Source organism: Rhinolophus ferrumequinum, chromosome 27 (assembly GCF_004115265.2).
Source record: "Rhinolophus ferrumequinum isolate MPI-CBG mRhiFer1 chromosome 27, mRhiFer1_v1.p, whole genome shotgun sequence".
In the NCBI taxonomy this organism is placed as follows: Eukaryota; Metazoa; Chordata; class Mammalia; order Chiroptera; family Rhinolophidae; genus Rhinolophus; species Rhinolophus ferrumequinum.
The window spans coordinates 15,361,061-15,382,846 of record NC_046310.1 but is presented as its reverse complement, the minus strand read 5'-3'; the positions used below and the strand labels follow the sequence as shown (position 1 = coordinate 15,382,846).

At 38.0% G+C, this 21,786-nt stretch overlaps 1 protein-coding gene across 1 annotated transcript in view; it reads right to left on the bottom strand.

Moving 5' to 3' along the window:
* The window catches only part of SMYD3 (SET and MYND domain containing 3), a 548,999-nt gene that overhangs the window by 474,771 nt on the left and 52,442 nt on the right, over positions 1 to 21,786 (bottom strand). The gene's annotated exons all lie outside the window — the stretch shown is intronic.

Here is a 21,786-nt window from a genome sequence, read left to right as displayed (position 1 = left end):
TCTGGTAAAATTCACTAGTGAAGCCATCTGGTCCTGGACTTTTACTTTTGGGAGGTTTTTGATGATTGTTTCAGTTTCTTTACTGTTGATCACAGTCTGTTTAAATTTTCCAGTTCTTCGTGATTCAGTCTATGAAAGCTATGTACTTCTAAGAACTTGTCCATTTATTATGTTATTGAATTAGGTGGCAGACAGTCTTTCATAGTATTCTTGCATGACCCTTTGTATTTCTGTGGTGTCCATCATAACTTTTCTTACATTTCTGATTTTGTATTTGCGTCTTTTCTTTCTTTTCCTTAGCAAGTCTTGCCGAGGTTTGTCAATTTCATTAATCTTTTCAAAGAACCAGCTCTTTGTTTCATTAATTATGACTTGTATATTCCAATTGTTTTTTTGACTTAGCATTCAAATCTGCATTCTTACTTGATTAACATTCACTACCACTATTTTTATGCAGATCACATGAAAATTAACCTCACGTTCCAGTAGAACTTAAAAGAAATTACTATTCATCAGCATGAATCAACAAGCCTACATTATAACAATATCCACTGGGAAAAGTGGAAAAAAAAAAAACGCTGTTACTGAGGTCATATAATACGAAAGAAAAAGGAGGAAACTATAAAGAATTCAGAATTCATCTGTGCATTGAAAATCAACAAATGTTTCAAGAAAAAATTACTATCCAAGATCAAACACCAATAGATGAAGTTCTGATTATATCACAACATGGATGAACCTTGAAAACTTTAGGCTAAGTAAAATAAGAGAGACACAAAAGGACAACATGGTATGACTCCCCTTACCTGAAGTATCTAGAATAGGCATATTCAGACACAGAAAGTCCATTAGAGGTTACTAGGGTCTGAAGGGAGGAGACAATGGGAACTTATTGCTTACTGGTAATAGAATTTTTGTTTGGGGTGATGAAAAAATTTTAAAAATAGACAGTAGTGATGCAATATTGCACAACATTGTGACTGTAATTAAAAACATTGATTTGTGCTTAAAAATGGTTGAAATGGCAAATTTTTACATTATATATATCTTACCTCAATTTAGTAAAACGTAAATTGGGATGAAAATTTAAACTTTTTTTCAGTGTTTTTGAATTAAGAAAGTACTGATTTCACAGACAGTGGAAAGGTCACGTCACTAGTCCAGGGCATGCTCTTTGTCCACGAGTAAACCTTGCAGGAACACCTCAGGGTATGCCTGATATTGGAGACTTGTGAGGTGGATCAACTGGGCAAGTTGATCAACTGGCCCAGGTGGATCAACTGGGCAACTGGGCAAGGAATCTAAAAGTGAAGAGCTTCTCAGACACCGCGTGTCAGGAAAGGATAAAGGTGACCCCCAGTAGGAGATTTGAGATAAAAATTTGAAAATTTAAAGTATTAAAAGGATGAAAAGAGGGAAAAAAAAGAAAATGAGACAAGCAATGCTAAAAAAAAATAAATAAATAGAGTAGGTGTGCAATGGAAGAAGACAACTTGCCTTGGAAAGCTTGACCTGTTGCTTTCTCCTCTGTGCTCTGAAAGCACCTACAGCTGTGGATTCCTTTTTGTCATTGTAAAACTTTTTTTCTGCTAGACCTAGAAACCCTTAAAAGACAAACACTGGGTCCTATCCTTCTCTGTATTCTCAGAGGTTGGAACATAAAAGAGACCCAGTATATGAGTAAATAAGGGTTAATTGTCCGGGACTGAGCAAGGAAAGGTTTATCAGGGAATTTTGGTTGATACCACAGAGTTCTGGCTGGCACAGACTCAGCCATCCCAATGACCACCAAGAGACATTTGAAACTGCAGTGAAAAGGATTTACAATTTAAAATGGTCAAGTAAACACATGTATCTACTTCAGCTCTCTCTCAAAAAATTCCTCTAAAATAACAAAGAATATATTTTTTAAAAGGAAAGGGGAGAATGTGCATAAACAGACAGCAACTTAAAAAATAAGAAAGAAGATGACAGAATTGTAGAAGTCGGCTTACAAAGCCAAAACTCTGAGGGAAAAAAAAAAAGGTGAAACCTAAACTGAGACTACAGAAACAAAAATGTACAGTTAGCAGCATCCTGAACCTATGAACGTGAGAGAAAAGGAATGTTAAAAGAACCTTGAAAGAATGCTAACCATCTGTTGAAAGAATAACAAAGACTCAATTGGACTGCCAGAGCAATCCTTGAAGCTCCATAGCCTGAGAACAGAGCAGATATGGGAACGGGGTGAGGGGGTGGTCATCAGCCATTGCTTAGGATAAGGACCCAGGGTGAGGGGATGGGCATCAGCCATTGCTGAGGATAAGGCCCAGTGTGAGGGGGTGGTCATCAGCCATTGCTGAGGATAAGGCCCAGTGTGAGGGGGTGGTCATCAGCCATTGCTGAGGATAAGGGCCAGGGTGAGCGGGTGAGCATCAGCCATTGCTGAGGATAAGGGCCAGGGTGAGCGGGTGAGCATCAGCCATTGCTGAGGATAAGGGCCAGGGTGAGCGGTTGGTCATCAGCCATTGCTGAGGATAAGGGCCAGGGTGAGGGGGTGGTCATCAGCCATTGCTGAGGATAAGGGCCAGGGTGAGCGGGTGGTCATCAGCCATTGCTGAGGATAAGGGCCAGGGTGAGCGGGTGGTCATCAGCCATTGCTGAGGATAAGGGCCAGGGTGAGCGGGTGAGCATCAGCCATTGCTGAGGATAAGGGCCAGGGTGAGCGGGTGGTCATCAGCCATTGCTGAGGATAAGGGCCAGGGTGAGCGGGTGGTCATCAGCCATTGCTGAGGATAAGGGCCCAGGGTGAGCGGGTGAGCATCAGCCATTGCTGAGGATAAGGACCCAGGGTGAGGGGGTGGTCATCAGCCATTGCTGAGGATAAGGCCCAGTGTGAGGGGGTGGTCATCAGCCATTGCTGAGGATAAGGCCCAGTGTGAGGGGGTGGTCATCAGCCATTGCTGAGGATAAGGCCCAGTGTGAGGGGGTGGTCATCAGCCATTGCTGAGGATAAGGGCAACATGCTGAAAACAGGGAGAGTAAAGGAGAATCTATCCTGGGCCCTACCCCTCCCCACACTTGAATCCGGAACAAAGGCAGACAGGTTTACACTCCCACAGCGTAAGATGAGAAGGTACTTCTCTGCCCCAAACCAACAGTAAGGCTTTCCCCACATCACTCGAGGCTTGCGTTGTCCAATATGGTAGCCCCTTAGCATCATGTGGCTACTCAGTATTGAAATATAGAGAGTCTGAATTGAGTATAAAATTCAGTAAGTATAAAATTCACTCTATATTGTTAAAACTTAGTAAGAAAAAAATATAAAACATCTCAATAATTGTTATACGGAATATGTGCTGAAATAACATTTTCATATATTAGGTTAAATAAACTCTTATTAAAATCCATGTAACCATCTCTTTTTAGTGTTGCTACCAGAAAACTTAATATTACTCTTGGACACTGCTGCCCAAAGTGAAGACTTCCATTCATCAGTCTCTGTTGCAAGAGGAAGAAAACTGAAAACATAACAACAAAGAACTATCCTGTTATCCTTAGGGAGACATTACTGCAACCTTGTTCTTAAACCACTGAGAATACAAACATTCTTGGAAATTAAAGCACAAGAGCAGAAATGAACAGTAATAGGCCGAATAACACCCCTTCCCGATGCCCAGGTCCTAATCCTACAACCTGTGAATATGTTAACCTTATGTGGCAAAAGGCAATGAAGAATGCAGAGGAAATTAAGGTTGATGATCATCTGATCTTAAAATAAGGAGATTATTCCTGTGTGCCCAGTGTAATCAGAAGGGTCCTTTAAAGATAGAAGAGGGAGGCAGATGATCAAAGTCAGAGATTTGAAGATGCTGTACCATTAGCTTTGAAGATGAGGGAAGGGGCTACAAGCCAAGGAATGCAGGCAGCCTGTAAAAGCTAAAAAAAAAAAAAAAAAAAAAAAAAGGGGGGAGAAGCAGATTCTCCCTTGGAGCCTCCAGAATGAAGGCACCTGCTCAGTGAGAGCCAAATAATAAATGTGTGGTACTTAAAATTAATAAGCTTGTGGTAATTTGTGATAACAGCACTAAGAAACCAACATATGAACAACTCAATAAAAAGGTTAGAATATTAAGTTGAAAAAGTTTCTCAGAAAGTCCAACAAAAGAACCTCTGACTCCAGAATGCAAGAGGCTGCTCCTGTAGAGCTTGGGACCGAAAGGAAACCGACCCATATGGCACAGGGACCTCACAGCCAATCAATAAGCATGTATTAAGCACCTACTGCCTACACTGCACTGTGGTCTGTGATGATTCAGACTATAGTCAATTTGGAGTCACCATCATCTAAGGTTCATTCCTAAATAATGTATTTTAACAAGTTGGAAGGATAGTTTTATTTCCAGGAATCCATGACCCTATCCAGAGCTGGCCTTTATTAACAGGCAGAGAAGGTCCTCACATACTTGGCATGATTTCCCAGGGAGCTAAAAGATTCAGCTGCCCAAAAATACCTGATCCATTGGCTTGCTCTAATATATCAAATTCCCACTAACAGAAAGCTTTCAAGACAATAAGTCTTCAGAAAGTGTATTAAAACGGAAATGCCGTGTTTCGCCGAAAATAAGCCGGACAATCAGCTCTAACGAGTCTTTTGGAGCAAAAATTAATAAGACCCAGTCTTATATTATATTTTATATTATTATATTATATTATACGACCCAGTCTTATATTATAGTAAAATAAGACCGGGTCTTATATTAATTTTTGCTCCAAAAGACATGTTAGAGCTGATGGTCCAGCTGGGTCTTATTTTCGGGGAAACACAGTGCTAACGGGAAGGGTAGTGCCCATTAAAATTTTAGCATAGGTTAGGGAAGAGAAGCTGTCATGGAAAACACCAAAAATGGTTAACTTTGGAAAAACAACCAGCTGTATTTGGTGGGAATGAATTAATTGATGAATTTTACCATTTTCTTTGCCTAGGTTCTAAAATATGCCCATTTTTTTTACATGGTAGATATTTTTAGACAGTCCAGTTACTACTTATAAACACATAGTCTTGTAAAAGTATGATACCATATGTTGAAATAAACTCTCTAAACTCCTCAATGTTACATGGTTATATCTTGTAGGTAAGGGTCACCTCTGCTTGCATCATTAACTGACAAGGAGTAGTCTAAATTACTAACTATAGGAAGAAGCGTCTTTAATTTATATCAAGATTATATTCAATATTTCACTGTATTGAAAAAATAAACCTAATAAGGCCAATCTAGATGTACATTTTCATTTACCTTACAATAAAGAATAGTAAATGGCTTGATAAATTCCTTTTCTATTTTAAAGATTCCTTTACTGATATCTGAAAACCAGTAAAAGATATCAAAGACCTCGAATAAAAGGATATCAAGAGAGGTCCTTTGTATAAAAACACTAAAGGCAATAAAGTGTAATAAAATGATAAAAATCAAAAAGGCAACCTTCAAATCCAGGAGAGAAATGGGGGAAAAAAAGTTAGATAACCTTAAACTAAAGTTCTAATGTTTATTTACTTTACTGAAAGTCATAGAGCTCTAGGGTCTGTGTTATGGGCAATCTTATAGGACTTAAAATACTAAGTAAAAAATACTAAAAACAACTATAAAAAAAATTTAGAGTTACCTGAAAATAACAGAGAATGATTAAAACCAATAATATAGAAAAAGGATTTTTAAGTCTAGAAAGGAGTCAGAAAAGGCCTACAGCTGAGGCTACCACTTAAGGAGAGGAAAGCTAGAGTGAAAAGCCCCAACAACCATCAAGTCCAGTGAGAAACAGAACACAACACTGGGGGAGAAGTCAAGGCTCCTCCAAAGTAAATGGGGGTGGGAGGGTGGAGCTTAAAAAATAAACTTCACAGGCGTCACATTTTTTCCTAGTGTCAGTGTGATTGCACTATACCAGTATACTCACTTATGTCAAGAACAAGGAGATTATTTAACGTTTTAAATTCAGTAAGAAGGTTTTTCAAGTCCTGTTATCTTTTAGGCACATTCCAATGTAGTATTTCATTTCAACCAAGTATAAAAGAAGTTCAGATTAAGTAACAATCACATTTAATTCTAAGTACTGGGAAAGCTATCATGAAGACGATAGCATTTTATACTAGACATGAAAGACAATACAAAATATTGACAAAAAGGAATGGGAGGCAGGAATTCCTAGTGGAAATAACAAAAGAAACAACTAAAAGAAAATGTAGAATATGTATGGGATCTAGAGTAGGAAATATAGTAAGGGGTGGTGATACAGACTAGTAGAGATAAGACAGAATGACACTGCGAAGGCCATTTCATCATGGACCAAAGATCAGAGAATTCTACCATGATGGAAAACCAACTAAGGTTTTCTGCACAGGAAAATGACATCATCTCCCTTCTGTGTATTTAACCTAATTGCAATAGACTTTTGCAGAGAAGACTAAGAAGGAGAATTCATTAGGAACTTGTTTAGAATAAAATAATTTAAAAATTCAAAAAATTATATATATAGTCACTGGAAGACTTTAGACATCGCCTGACCTTATTCCTTCATTTATCAGGTTCAGATTATATCAGAGTATAATCTGCTCATGGTCTGCTGGAGACTTAGTAACAGAGGCTCCAAGGTTTCCACACGATGAACTCATAGCACCTTATATTTAATATGATTTTCAGAATAAAGACAGCTTTTTTAAATCCCCAAATTTATACCGTCACTTACTTAATGAACTGAAGTCTTTCATTTATTTATTAATTCATTCATTCATTCATTCACTCTGTCTATAAATTTTTACTGAATCCCTACTATGTGTCAGGAACTGTTTTAGAAGATAAAAACAAAATTAATAACCTCCCTGGTTTTATCTAAAATTCAATAGAAAAAACAAGACAATAAATCAACACGTAGTATGTCACACACTGCTAAACATGGGGTAAAATAAAGAAGGGTCAGAGGAAAAACAAGTCCAGGCCGGAAGGTATTACTACCATGTTTCCCCGAAAATAAGGACTAGCCGGACCATCAGCTGTAAGGCGTCTTTTGTAGCAAAAATTAATGTAACACCCGGTCTTATATTATGTTACATTATATTATATTATGTAAGACCCAGTCTAATATTATATTAAAATAAGACAGGGTCTTATATTAATTTTTGCACCAAAAGATGCATTACAGCTGATGGTCCATTATTTTCGGGGAAACACAGTAGCATGTATAAACACAGAATGCCCTTTTCATAAGATGACCTGCATGAGGTGAGAGCCTGAATTATAAGAATATCTGAGAGAAGAGTGGTCCCCAGAGATAAAACAATAAATGCAAACACCTGGACCAAGTAAGCACTTAGCCTGTTTGAATGAGGGAGGGAAAAAGAAGGAGGAAATGAGGTCAAAAAGTCACCAAATTTCAGATCATGTAGACCTGACAAGCCAATGTAAAGGCTTTGCCACTGAAATTGCCCCAGAAACAATGCAAACCAGAAGACAATGGAACATCTTTAAAGTGCTGAAAGGGCAAAAAAATGTCAAGCCCAAATTCCCTAACTAGAAAATATATCATTAAAAATGAAGGCAAAATAAACATGTCAGACAAATGCAAAGAGATTTTGGTACCAGTACACCTGACACTAAAAATTTTCAAGGAAGCTGAAGGAAAAGAATACCAGATAAAATTTCAGATAAACACCCAGATATGAAGAGCACTAAAAATGTCACATACGTGGGCAAATGTAAAAAACTTTGTTTCACATTTAAAATTTTTACTCGAAAGATAATTTACTGTTTAAAGGAAAAATGACAATATACTGTGGTGTTTATAATACGTACAAGTAAAATTTATTGAATAGCACCAAAAATGGAGGAGGAAAGTGGAAGTATACTACGATAAGGTCCTTACATTATATGTTAAGTGTATAATATTATTTTAACAGTAGATTATGATATGTTAGAGATAAATATTTTAAATCCTACAGCAAAAACAACAAAAAATAAAGTAGAGCTAATAGGCCAATAGAAGAGATAAAAGGAAATATTAAAAAATACTCAATTCAAAGATAGGTAGAAAAAGAGAGACGACAACAAACAGAAAATTAGCATACATAATAAAATTTGGCAAGCACATGCCTACCAAGCAACATATTTAGGCTCATGTAACTTGGTGTATGTGTTGGGAATAAAGCTGAAAACCAACATCTTTACTGATGGGTATAAACATCTGCCTGTAGGTTTCACAGATAACTTACAATAATATAGGCATTTTGCACTGCTTCCCTTTCAATCAGTCACAAAATACCTGTGCGTGGTAAGAATATTTCAAATTAGCCAACTGAGATCTTTTCATTCAAATGAGCTTTTTGAAATACTAAGCATCAACAAATAAAAATCGCAGTTGAGGATTTGTAAGAAAAAAATCAAGTAAATTACAGAATTGAGATAGTTATTTGTAAAATCCTGACTCTGATTCATCGAACCATTATGTTAACTTATACACTAGTTTCTTGATCAACATTCGAAAAGTTGCCACCTCAACATCTGTTTGCAAAGAAAGCAATTATGCTTTTGTTATTTCATACTGTGATAATAGGGATCAAGTACCAAATATATTAGAATTCATATTGGCAGAGTTTAATGGAGCAAAAAAAATTCGTTTGCTTTTCAAAAATAAATAATTGCCTTATTAATGTTACAATTTATTCTATTTGATTAAATTTAATCGGCAGAAAACCTGTTTTCGATGTAAAATTGGATATAGCAGGAGTAGCTCAGCGTCCCTTCCAAGAGCCAGTCCAGACTTCTGAGCAGGCGTGGACAGAGCACACGAAAGGTCAGACAATCAAGTTCGCAAATTTTCCACAGTGTAAGCACATGGAAGAAAGTTCAGAGCCCACTAATTCATTTCAACACAAAAAAATGCAAAACTGCGCCCCGACGCCTGAATGATCTCCTTCAGAGATCAGAGCCCTCCAGGTACTAGAGACATGATGCCAAATAGACAACGAAGACCGAGAGTACATCCCTCTCCTCAGTTTGGTTTGAAGCTGGTACATCTCAGCCGCACAGACACGGAACACCGCTGTAGCATAAGCTGCTGATCTACTCAGCACTTACATGCTTATATGGCTTTCTACTGCAGGCCACAATATCAGGGAGAAACCAGCCACCAACGCTGGACAGGACTTGGTGAATAAATACTTCCGCTTTTTTGCCCTCAGGTGAGATAACTCTTGGGTGGGTTCTAAACAGCTTCACAAAAGTCCCCAGCAGGGTGGAGCTTCGGCTGCCAAAGGTGGTAGCCAGTTCATCAACACACCCTGTACTGCTTTCATTCCATCCCGTATTACTTCCCCACTCCCATTCCCTCACAGGTGCTTCCTGGGATGGGCTCCCAAATAAACCACGTGCACTCAAATCCTTGATTACAACTTTGACAGTGCCGTCATCCTATCCTGGAACATGGCATCGCTTTAATTAGATTCGGTTCTACTTGAAGCCTTTCAGGAGCATTTTAAAGTTTTCTTCATACAAGTTTTGCACGCTTTTAAAGTATGATTCCTGAGTATTTTATATTTTTTGCTGCTATTGTAAATGGAGTTTTCTTCTTCCATTATATCTTCTAATCGGTTATTGCTTATGTAAATGAAGGCTTTTGATTGTTTACTTTTTATTCAATTTATTGGAAACTACGATTTTCCAAGTAAAATGCCATCAACTGCAAATAGAAACAGTTTTCCAATTATGATGCCTCTAATTATTTTCTCTCAACTAATACGTTAATAACTCCAGCAAAATGGCAGGAATACCTCTAGTATTTTCCTATTAAAGTAAAATGCTGATTATTTGATAGTTTAACTCTACGAGTACATATTTCTATGGATGTCACACGCACACTTGTGTTAACTACAAGCCACTGTTTCTTCACCTACAACAGGGTAAGATAACATCTGCCCATCTATGCCTCAGAGATCCTAAAAATAAAATTCATATGAAATGCTTTGCAAACAATAAAACTTTCTACCCTGTTTCCTGAAAATAAGACCGAGCCAGACCATCAGCTCTAATGCGACTTTTGGAGCAAAAATTAATATAAGACCTGGTATTATATTATATTATATTATATTATATTATATTATATTATATAAGACCTTGCAAAATAAGACCGGGTTTTATATAAGTCAAGCTTTCTCATGACATGGCGATTGATTTATTTTTCTCCCTGGGTTTTATTGAGATATAATTGACAAATATTGTATTAGTTTTAGGTATACAACATGATTGACTTACTTTTGAATATATATACTATATATATGAATTCAACCTCTTTATGGCCTAGGTATTAAAGCCAGTATCATTATTAACTTATTTGTTCAAGTGAGGAAGAGAAAGAACTACTTCAGTTAGCTCTCCTAAAAGCCCTAAGACTGATTTTTCAGTCCTAGACAAAATTAGTCTATAAAGTAAGAATTCTCACATTTTTATTGTTCCTTTACCCTATTATGTACAGTACTTACTGAGTGGTAAAGAAGTCAAACTACTTACTAAACATTGACATTTAAGCTAAATTCAAATTACTCTCAGAATTCTGAGCTTCACCACTGTACACCAGTTAGGGTATCTGTCAGTTGCAAATAACAAAAAGCCCCAATCAAACCTAAATGAACAATAAATGAAAGGCCGGAGAGAGGGTAGGTTTCTGAGCTGGTTAGTAACAATAACGGTAGCGATAGCAAACACACGTGCCTGGTACTGCTCTCTCCGTTTTTCATGTAGTAACCCATCTAATCCTTGCCACAGCTCTCTGAGAGTTGTTGTGTCCATTGAACAGACAAAGAAACTGAGGTATAGAGAGGCCGTGATACAACAGATCCTATACGTGCCTGGAGTACCACAGTCAGTGAGTGGCAGAGGTGGCATTCAAGCCTATTTAGAATAGTCTCAAGTGACCCCTGAACCACTGGGGCACTGCTGCCTCTTCACAGCATCTCAGGCTGCAGCTCTTTCTCTCCCACTCTCTTGGCTCTGCCCTCTTCCACAGTTGGCTTGAAGCTCAGACTGGCTCCCCTCAGTGGTATGATGGCTGCCAATAGCTACCTGTTCTTGTGTAAAAGGAGAAAGCCCTGAGTATCACTTTAATTGCACATGTCTCGGTGTTGCTCCCACCACAGAACTAAGCACTGCAGATACAGGACGAGGTTGCCCTGAGTTATCTACACCAGTCAGAACGCACCACTGGCAGCGGGAGTCCACCCTGCCTACCTGCACAACTGCTAAGTAATGTGGCTCAGCTGTAAAGAATATTGAGTACAAACTACAACATCTACTGCAACCCATAACACCCCTGGGTGATACAACCTCACACTGTGATTTACTAAAATTCATCAACTCTAAGATGCCTTGGATTGTATGACATCCCAGTATCTTTAATAATACTAACTACAGTGTAACATTGCCAATTTTCATTGTCAGAGGCCATCAACTGTAAAATGTACCCTAATTTCATAGATGTTTAAATGGGGGTGGGGTGGGGTGGAGTTCATCTAAGAGTCAAATAAGATGCCACCAGCCAGGGTGCTGAAATCCACAACTGCTGTCCCACGTATGTCTAGCATGAGTCCAGTCTGACTCTCCACACAGGCTGAGAAACAGAACAGAAATCAATCCTGCTGTGTGCCCAATACTTAACATGAATAATAACTAAAGGAGCTGTCAGAAATATCACTCTTCAACTCCTCAATCAAATACCACATCAAGCCAGGACAAGCTCACCGTATTCCAGGCCCAATGTTTGGGTCCTATAAGGGAAAATGTCTTAACTCCAGCTTCAAGGAGATGACAGACTAGTTGGAGGGAAAAGGCAAGTATGTACTAAATAATTATATACCTGGCTGAATAAGGTAATGTCATTAAATGGATGTCAACAAATTATAGGAGTTCACAAAAAGGAAAGACTAACATAAGAGTAACTGGATCAGGGAAAGTTTCTGCATTAAGCTCGCATCAGACTGTCTGAGAATCTGTAAGAAATGAGAATCCATTTAAGAGAGGGAGACATGAAACGAGAACAAAACGGGGATATGGGCAGGTTTGAAGCATAACAGTAAAAGCCGAGTGTTTTATTAATAATTTCACTAAAGCAAATGTTATTTGTGCCACAATGGAAAATGAAGCTAGACATATAGTTTGGGGTCAGAGCATTTGGTAAGCAAGAAGAGGCACTGAACATTTTCAAGCAGGAAAAATGACATCACCAGAAAGAGGTGGGGGAGAGGGGGCAGGGGGCTGGCAATCCCTAAGGAGCTGTTTGGAGACACCGGGTCTAACTGGGGCTTATGAGACATCTTACGTGATTTTTCTCACTTATTGGAACTACCCAGAAGCCAGCTAGTCAGGAATCCTGAAGAAAGATCTAGCTTGGGAATTTTTATTTGCGAGTCATCAGAACCACATGATAGCTGAAGCTATGAAATAAAAGACATTTCGGTGAGAGGATCTGACACATAGGTAAGAAACCCAGAGAAATAACCCAAGGAATATCATCACTAGTGGAATGGGTAGAAGAGGGACTCAAAAAGAGTAAGCAGCAGCAACCATATAAGTGGAAAGAAAATCAGGAGATAGAAAAAGTGTTTAAGAAAAGGAGAAAACTCAGTTCTGACAAATTTCGCAGCAAGATGGAATCAGAACCAAAACATGTCCCCTGGGATTTAGGTAGTTGCTGGCAAGGCTGAGAGCTGCGTCAGTGGAGTGGCAGGAATACAGCACAAGGAGTACACACAGGAAGGTCAGAAGAGACTGCCCTTGAGCTGAGCTGAAGTTACCCAGATGGACAGGGAACGTCATCAGGTGGAAGGAAAGGAAATACTACCTGCAAAGGATGGGCTGGATCCAATTCCAAGATGTTTATCCTAAACAAAAAAGCTATAAGGCACACGTAAAAAGGATTTTCAAGTTTAACAAGCATAACTAACTGATTATTTTGAGCAAACTAATCTTTTAATTACAATGCTAACTTTTTGAGAAAAAGAAACCAATCAAAAATGTGGCAAATACACGCTCAGCAAAATTAGATGTGAAGTATGTAAATGAGGCCACACCTTTTGTATGACTGCTTTCTAAAAGAAGCAAATTTATGTATATCTGCTACATAAATTACTCCCAGTTTTGCCACAATCTGTGCCAGCTGACTCTAGACAACCAAACTTCAATCTTAAACATAATTTTTACTCAATTCCTCTTATCTTAACAAAAGGACTTCATATTTTATAACAGAATAAGCCATTTAAAAATGTCCTTTACTTAATGGAACTGAAAGCAAGTCAGTCAGTTCCTAAAGATGCACATTTTGGGCTATACTATGGGAGAAGAAAACACAGTACAATAGAAGTGTATGTTTTTTTCCCTTACTGCATAATTGCAGATGCAGCACAAGAATAAGTCAAAAGTTATGTCAAACTCATACTGAACTGTAAGTGTGAAAGTACTACCTCCTGGAGCACTTTCTCCAAGGAAACTGTCAGAACCATTTATTATCGGTTGCATGTATACAGCAGAACTATCAGTTATGTGACACCCTATAAAAGACAGATACAATTTCTAATTATATCTATCCATTCGTTTGAATTACTCTGGAGAGGGATTACATATTTAACTTGGCTATCTTTAAAAAATTAAGTTGCTTTAATGGAAGTATTTTAGACAGCTATGCCACCATACATCAATTAGAAAGTTAATCATTCTCCTTGTTCTCACAAAAAGATTTTAAAGGTGGGGAGGCGGTAGTGTTTGGTGCTTTCTAAAACAGTTAATTAGAGGGCACTCAGTAAGACAGATCATCCAGGAAATAAAGTTTATCAAAAACTCAAAATATGTCATCTGCATAGAGTCAAGAAACAGCAAGAGATTCTCTTTAATGAGTTTATTCATGTTCACTTGAGAAGAAAAACTTCCCTTCACTGTCAGGGTGAGCCTTCCCAATGCTGTGAGACTTCACTTACACGATAAAATGACTACTCCAGAATTCTTCTTAGACTATTTCTAAGAGACGAAAGGTAAATAAAATCAAAATCTATGACTAACAAAGCTCAAAATTAGCACAAGTACGTTACAAATTAAGCTGTAAATAAGAAAGTTTCATATAATAGAATCCATGATATTACCAATCAGCAAGTAAATCATGTGTACAGCCGTAGTATACATTTCCCTCCTCCTAAATGCATTAATAATAAAGCAATTTATTTCTGTGAATGAGTACTCCATCTTAAAATGTAAACTCCTTATAGTTTTATGTAGGCAAATGCATTATCACTAGCATTTAGTATTAGAGGTGACTTTCAAAACACACACACACACAATCTTACCTTCCACAGTCTTACCGGCCTGACTCTATGTTACTTTATACAAATGTGCCATTCTTCCACTACCTTCCATAATCCCATTAGTAACTCTTAAAATACCAATTTAGGGTTTCCCACATATTTCTCTCAAGACAATGCAGCCCACACAATAAAATGGTATTATGCCTCAGCTATATTTCAAAGCCTCATTTAATTAAATCAAATGAAGGAGGATTTATGAAAGTGGATTTTGCACAGTCTGCCACCTAGTAGACATTTGATACACACTTGGAATCTGAATTCAGCACAACCGCTCTGACAACAAAACACTAAGAACTAGAAGCTTCGTATTTAAAATCGAATTAGACCAATGTCATAGCAACAGCATAAGGGCAAATGGAACACGTCAAGAATGCAGAGAAGGAAGCAGCAAAAGAATTGAACCTCAATGCACAACTGCAGGTGAGACACAAGAGTAATGAAAGATTCCCAGTTCTATATTCCTTGCTCGTTCCACTGGAGGAAAACGAGAAGGGTACTCACTTGCGTGGTCTTGGCTGCTTAAATGATGGCAGACTATTTTCTAAATCATGTCCCTACTCTGAAGGCAGCCTGCTATTTTACATGATCTTGCTGTATGCCTCACAGTCTTCATTACAAAACATTCCAGTCTTTTTTTTTTGGGGGGGGGATTAATTTTTCACTGTTTGAGTTATCATAATCACCCCCCCAAAAAATGACTAATGTGTAAGAACCAAATGAGTATCAAAATAAATTGATAGCTCATTTTTGCCCCAAAACATGGTTCTTCACATAGGGTCACATGGATAAGCTTTGGTGAAATCTGATTATCTGAAATTATTGCAAAATGTGTACATAGCTTTTTCTACAATAGAGGCCACACATTTAATATTTTCTTACCCCATAACTAGACCATGGAATAAATAAAGGATTTTAAAGGAAGGTGCTTTATTTATATTCCAAAGTTTCTTTGAGTAATGAGTTAAGCAAAGAGGTATTCTGAGTAACTGCAATGCTAGATAAGGTACAGCCAGGACAAGAATTGTCACTCTTCTTCTCTAACTTGGGAAAACCATCAGGAATTGGTGAGAATTCCACAATGGCTTTAATGGGGGCTGAGGGAAGAGGGAGAGTAATAATGCTGAGACCCTCCAAATGACAGAAGCTTTCCAAGCAGACGCTACAAGGAAAGCAGAGAAAACGTGCTCAACAAAAGCACATCTATTAGGAGGGCCCAGGCGACACCGAATGTGCCTTTTACTGTCATTTTTTTCCTACATTCTGCAAATAACTGCAAGTTCATAAATGGGTCCTACCTTTGTGCCATGGATCCCAGCTCAGCACCTGCCACAGAGCTGTTACTCAACATTTCATGAATCAATTAAAAGTTGGAAGTAGGTGCCAAGTTTTTAAAAAGTTTAAGCCTGAAGCTTTTAGCAATAGCTACATGTTCAAATTTCCTTCACACCCGCTGGAGAGAGAAAACATAAAGGCCCTAAAATATTTCAGGAGAAAATGTATTTATGAAACCTCCTCCCTTGTTTTAATAAAACTACGTAACAATAGTAGAGACTGAAAAATAACTCATCTTCCTAAAATAAACTAAAATTCACAGATTTAAATCTCCAGTAATTGGGGGCTGGGACTTTGTTTTTACAGAGTATCTCAGGCATCAGGGAGCAGCGGTTAAAAAAAAAAAAAAAAAAAAAGCCTACCATCATTTCCCTTTAACTTTTTGTTTTAAATAAAATTGTTAAGAATTTCCTTAGTTCTGGCACCACAATGTGTTCCAGGCACATCTTATGTTTTCTCTAACTCAGTCCTGGAATCAACCACTTCTCCAAGGAATCCTGGCTCCTTTTACTGGAGAACGGTATTTAGAAAACAAGACATGGAAACCAGGTGTGCTCATTGACACTAGGGTATCTCTGCTTCCAGACCCTCTGTGCGGACAGAAATAGGAAATATGTGTACGTATACTAACCAGGAATACATATACATCTGTATTTATTTCTGTATTTCTGTATTTACATACATAGCTAAAATACTCAGTAGGAATTCATACTGATATTTCTCATTGCTATCCAACATCCCAGGGTTCATTCTAACCTGACATCTTTCCTTATTTGTAATTTGTCTCACAGTCAGAAACCTGGCTCTCGTTATCTACTGTACCTATTTTTTCCACCGTAGTAAACATATAGTTTCAGAAGAATCCATACTTCTGTGAAAAACAAAAATACTAACTAGAGTACAGTACTTATGTGCAGCTCTTTTTTGTCTTTAGCCTTACAGTATGTAGTCAAAATACTATTTTCTAACATTAATTAGGCTAGTTCTATTTGTCCCCACTCCCTTTGGTGAAGCTATGTTATTCATTTGTAATACAGTTAGGTTCACTAATAATAGTTTGTATTCCATTTTGGTCTCCCCTCACATCCTGGTTTTGTTTTGTTTTTGTTTTTTAATTTACATGGAGTGAATTTCACTCTTTGAGATATATAGTTCTATGGGTTTTGATAAATGCAGAGTCATGCATTCACCATCACATTCATGATACAGAATAAATAGCTTCCTTACCCCTCAGATTCCCTCAGGTTGCCCCTTGGAATCAATCCCTTCTCCATCCCCAACCCCTGGCAACCCTGGCAACCCCCAACCTGTTTTCCTTCTCTATAATTTTGCCTTTTCCATGTTAATATTTTAGTGGTTTACAGTATTCCAACTGTGCTTATGTTAGATCTGTTGATATTGTTCCACAGCATGCTCTGTTCTGTTTCTTCCCCTACTCTTTTTTCTCTTTTGCAATTTTTTTCTCTGTCAGTAATTTCTGCTGACCTATTCTCAAGGTCACTGATTCTTTCCTTGGCTGTGTCAGAACTACCGATAAGCCCACCAAAGGTATTCTTCATTTTGGCCTCTTTTTCTCACTTCTAGTATTTCTATTTAACTCTTTCTTGTAGCTTCTATCCTTCCACTAAAACTACCCATCTAATTTATCATATGTTAACCTTTTTCATTAGAGCTTTCAATAGTGTAATCAGAGTTACTTTAAATTCTCTATCAGATAGTTCCAATGTCTGTATCACTTCTGAATCTGCTGTTGATTGCTTTGTCTCTTAGCAATGAGTGGGGTTTTTTGTTCCCTTTTTGTATGCCTAATTTTTTGCTGAAAGTTGAACATTGTGTGAAGAAGAGCAGAAACAGGTAAGATTTTATGTCTAGAAATGAGCATGGCTTTTTTCTTTTGTTATGCCTTTAGAGCAGGGGTTTAAATTCATCTAGTCAGAAGTCAGGTTGGGCTTGATGTTTACTATGGATATGGTGACCCTCAGCACATCAGTCTTCAAATTCTTCTACTGTAACTTGTTTTTAGAGTGGGACTGGTTTACCAAGGTTTTTTCTCAATGTCTGCTATACTCTCAGCTTTAGGTCTTCCCATTGTGCTGCGCCTCAGAGAAGGTCTGTCGGCATGGTCTGGCCGCTCTCCCAGCAGTATTCCACAGTTACTTGTTTTTTGATGCCTACCATACTGGGGATACAAGACAAGAATTGGGATTTTCTGTTGTTGTGATTAAGCATTCATCTTAGACAGTCACTGTATCCCTGGGTCTCAGGGATGTGACCTTCTCAGTGCTCCTGCCCCTCATCCAACTGTGGTTCTGGACCCAACATGCCACCCAAGGCAGGCTGCATTCCTGTTCCCTAGCCCCAGGGGTGATGGGTTTTTACCAGCGCCCTAAAGGCAACAGTGATTTTTCTGCCCTTCCCTCTGCTTGCAATCCGGAGAGGAGAAAATAAAGACGGGTCCTGGAGGAATTTCTTGCTCCATCTTTAGCAGTTGCTCTTCTCCCAAATCTTGCACCACCAAAGGACACTTTCTCAGGAATCTCATCTGCCTTTTTGGGGAACACCTTGTAGAGTTTGTAGAGGAAAAAGCTGCAAGTAGATATAAACTCCCCTTATATATGTGGCCTCCAGGGATTTTATATTCTCCTGCCAGCCACGTTCCACATCCTTCAATTTCTGTAACTAGTCTATTCTAGCTCCAGTCTTACCTGTACCCAGCAGCGTCTGCCCCAGGTAAGCAAGTGCTCATGTCTCTCTCTGCAGGCACCTGTTTCTCCTTACTCCTCAAACTAGTTGGCTGTCCTGTAACCTAAGCTCTCTGATGAGTTCAAAACAGTCATAAATTTGCAGTTTTCCATTGAGTTTAGTTTGTTTGTTTTGCCATGTTTTAAGGGTAGGAGCAATGGTGTCTCTGTACCATGATTTTGTTGTTATCAACGCCTGAAATAGTTCACTAAAAGGTAAGACTATGAAAACAAATTTAAAACTTTTTGAAAAGTCAACTTAAAAGCAACATTCCAAATTCCAAATTAAAAGACTCTAATGTAATTTTCAGTCTTAAAACCTAATTAGAGAGTTTTGGCTGTTCGTTGACGTGATATTTTGCAGCTGTTGATATATCAAGAAAAGTCTCATTATTTCCTAACAATAAAATGAATTCAAAACTAAATTGCAATAATGCATTTAGACGTAAACTACATTGAGAATTCAGCCTAATAAAAACACATAACAGCTGATAATGATTTCTTAAAAGCATTTACATTTGACAGAATGCTTTGAGAACATCAATTACGTGTTCATAGTCCCCATAATTTTGTTTTACAAAATATTTCCTCAAATCTCTTGGGCGATTACCATAGAGTTAAAAGCTGTCTTAAGATCAAAGATCAAGCAGAGAAAAAAATCCTGTAATTCTCTATAGCAGCTCATTGATCTTTCCCATCTGCTATGCAAAAAGGAGGTGTATGTTAAGTTTGAAAAAAGAAAACCTTTTTAACTAAAAATGACAGTACACTGATTCTGGCAAACATCCAGAGGGACTTTTTCATATGAGACCCAACTCCCTTTTGCCAAAATATAAACAATGTCAACAACAGGAAAATAAAATTGAGTCAGTAAAATGCTGTCTTTTATTTATATCTTTCTTCCCGTAAGTGTATCACATGATCAGATTTCTATTCTAAAACCACAAATGGTAAATGAATTTTCAACCATCAAGAGAACTTTATAAGCACATGCTTATGGGTGAATGATGAGAGACAGCTGGAGCAAGACACGGAAAAATGTAGTGCACTCAGGCCCAGAGAAATTCCCTTCCCGGTACAGGCCAACAATTAGCAAGTTACCCCACACTTTCCTTTATGTAAAAACCTAGAAGCCCTGTCCTATATCTTCACCTTGGAAACAATCAAGAAGTTCCCAGAAGACAAATGATAGGACACATTTTTTAGAACAGAAGCACTCTTTATCTCCTGAAACAAATGCTCACAGGCACATGATCATGGCCTTTAATACCCACCAAAGCGTTCTAGCCTGGGGTCGGACTCTTTCCTTAGTTTGCCTTTATCGCTCTCTCCTCTCCCAAGCCTTAAACTGTACACCTAACATGGGTGGATGTTGTGATATTTAAATGATACTTGAATAAAGATGTTTAAGAAAAAAGAAAAGAAATATTACTGGATCCTATGTTGAATCAATAAGTAATCTACAAATAAGTAATCAATAAGTAACCTACAAGTAATGCCTATTCTCCTTCCTATATACAAAGGCATAGATACGCCTCAAAAAATATGGAGAAAAGGGGAGAATAGTCTTTTAAACAAATGGTACTGGGAAACTGGATATCCACATGCAAAACAATCAGTTTGAACCACTACCTCACCCCATATATGAAAATTAACTCAAAATGGATCAAAGAACTAAATGGAAGAGCTAAAACTCTTAGAAGAAATGTAGATATAAATCTTAGCAACACTGCATTAGACAACAGTTTCTTAACTATGACACCAAACACACAAATAACAAAAAAAAAAAAATAAGCTAGACTTCATCAAAATTGAAAACTTTTATGCATCAAGAAAGTGAAAAGACAACCCATAAAATGGGAAAGATTATTTGAGCTAGAATTGTCAAACTGGAACTGACAAGAAGGCCATGCAGGTCTCCAATTGGATGGATGGTGGTGGTATCGAGATAGGGAACGCCAGGGGAATCAGTTCTGGGGGAAAGATTTGTTTGGGGCAAGTTGAGTTCAAGATTCTCTGAGATATTCAGGAGGAGATGTCCAGTAGGCAGTTGACTATGCAAGACTAGAGTTGAGAAAATCCATTTGAATCTCACACCCATTAAGATGGCTAATACCGAAACACTAGAAGTTAACACATATGTTGGGGAGGATGTGGAGAAATTGGGTCCCTTGTGCACCATTGGTGGGAATGTAAAGTGGTGCAGCCATTATAGAAAACAGTATGGCAGTTCCTCAAAAAATTAAAAATAGGACTATCATGCAATCCAGCAATCCCACTTCTGGGTATATATCCCAAAGAATTGAAAGCAGGGTCTTGAGGAGATGACTTACCTGCCCATGTACATAGCAGCCTTATTCACAACAGCCAAGGGGTGGAAGCAACACAACCGTCCTTGACAGATGGGTGAAAAAACACAGTGTGGTCTATACACACAGTGAAATATAATTCCACCTTAAGAAGGAAGGAAATTCTGACACATGGTACATCATAGATGTATTAGATTGGTGCAAAAGTAATTGCAGTTTTTGCAATTATTTTTAACTTTTTCAACCGCAATTACTTTTGCACCAACCTACTAACTTGAGGACATTATGCTAAGTGAAATAAGTCAGTCACAAAAGGACAAATTCCATGATTCCACTTACATGAGGTACCTAAAATAGTCAAATTCAGAGACAGAGAGGTGGGGGTGGGAGAGTTATGGTTAATGGATACAGTCTCAGATTTCCAATAGGAAAATAATTCTAGAAATAGATGGTAGTAATTGTTGCACAACAATGTGAATGTACTTAATGTCACCGAACCATATGCTGAAAATGGTTAAGATAATAAATTTGATGGTATATGTGTTTTACCACAATTGTAAAAGACAGTACAGCTGAGATCAGTAGCAGAGGCAGCCTAGGGCTTCCTGACGGCCTGGCCTTTGTCCTCACACCACACCCTGCCACGAAGGAGAGACAGCCAGGTCCAGGTCTGAATAGAAAGTCACAGGTCCAGCACATATCCTAGGTCTAAGATTTCATGTTCTCCAGTTCTGCTCATGTACAATTTATAATAACGCAAGGAAAAACTTCAGTCTGTCCAAATTATCTAACTATGAAGAAAGTGTTTACTCAGAACACAGAGAATACGTCACCTACTTAAAAAAATCAAACATCTTAAGTACTTCCAGCACATTATTTATGCTTGTCTCAGAGTCTACACTACCATTTGTTGCATTATATTACGGAAGTAAAAAGAATAGGTTGACCTTTATCTTAAATTTAATGTCTCCACACACTTTTTAAGTTATTCCAGCAATAAGGCATAGTTTCCCACTGTTACTATTGAATCCAA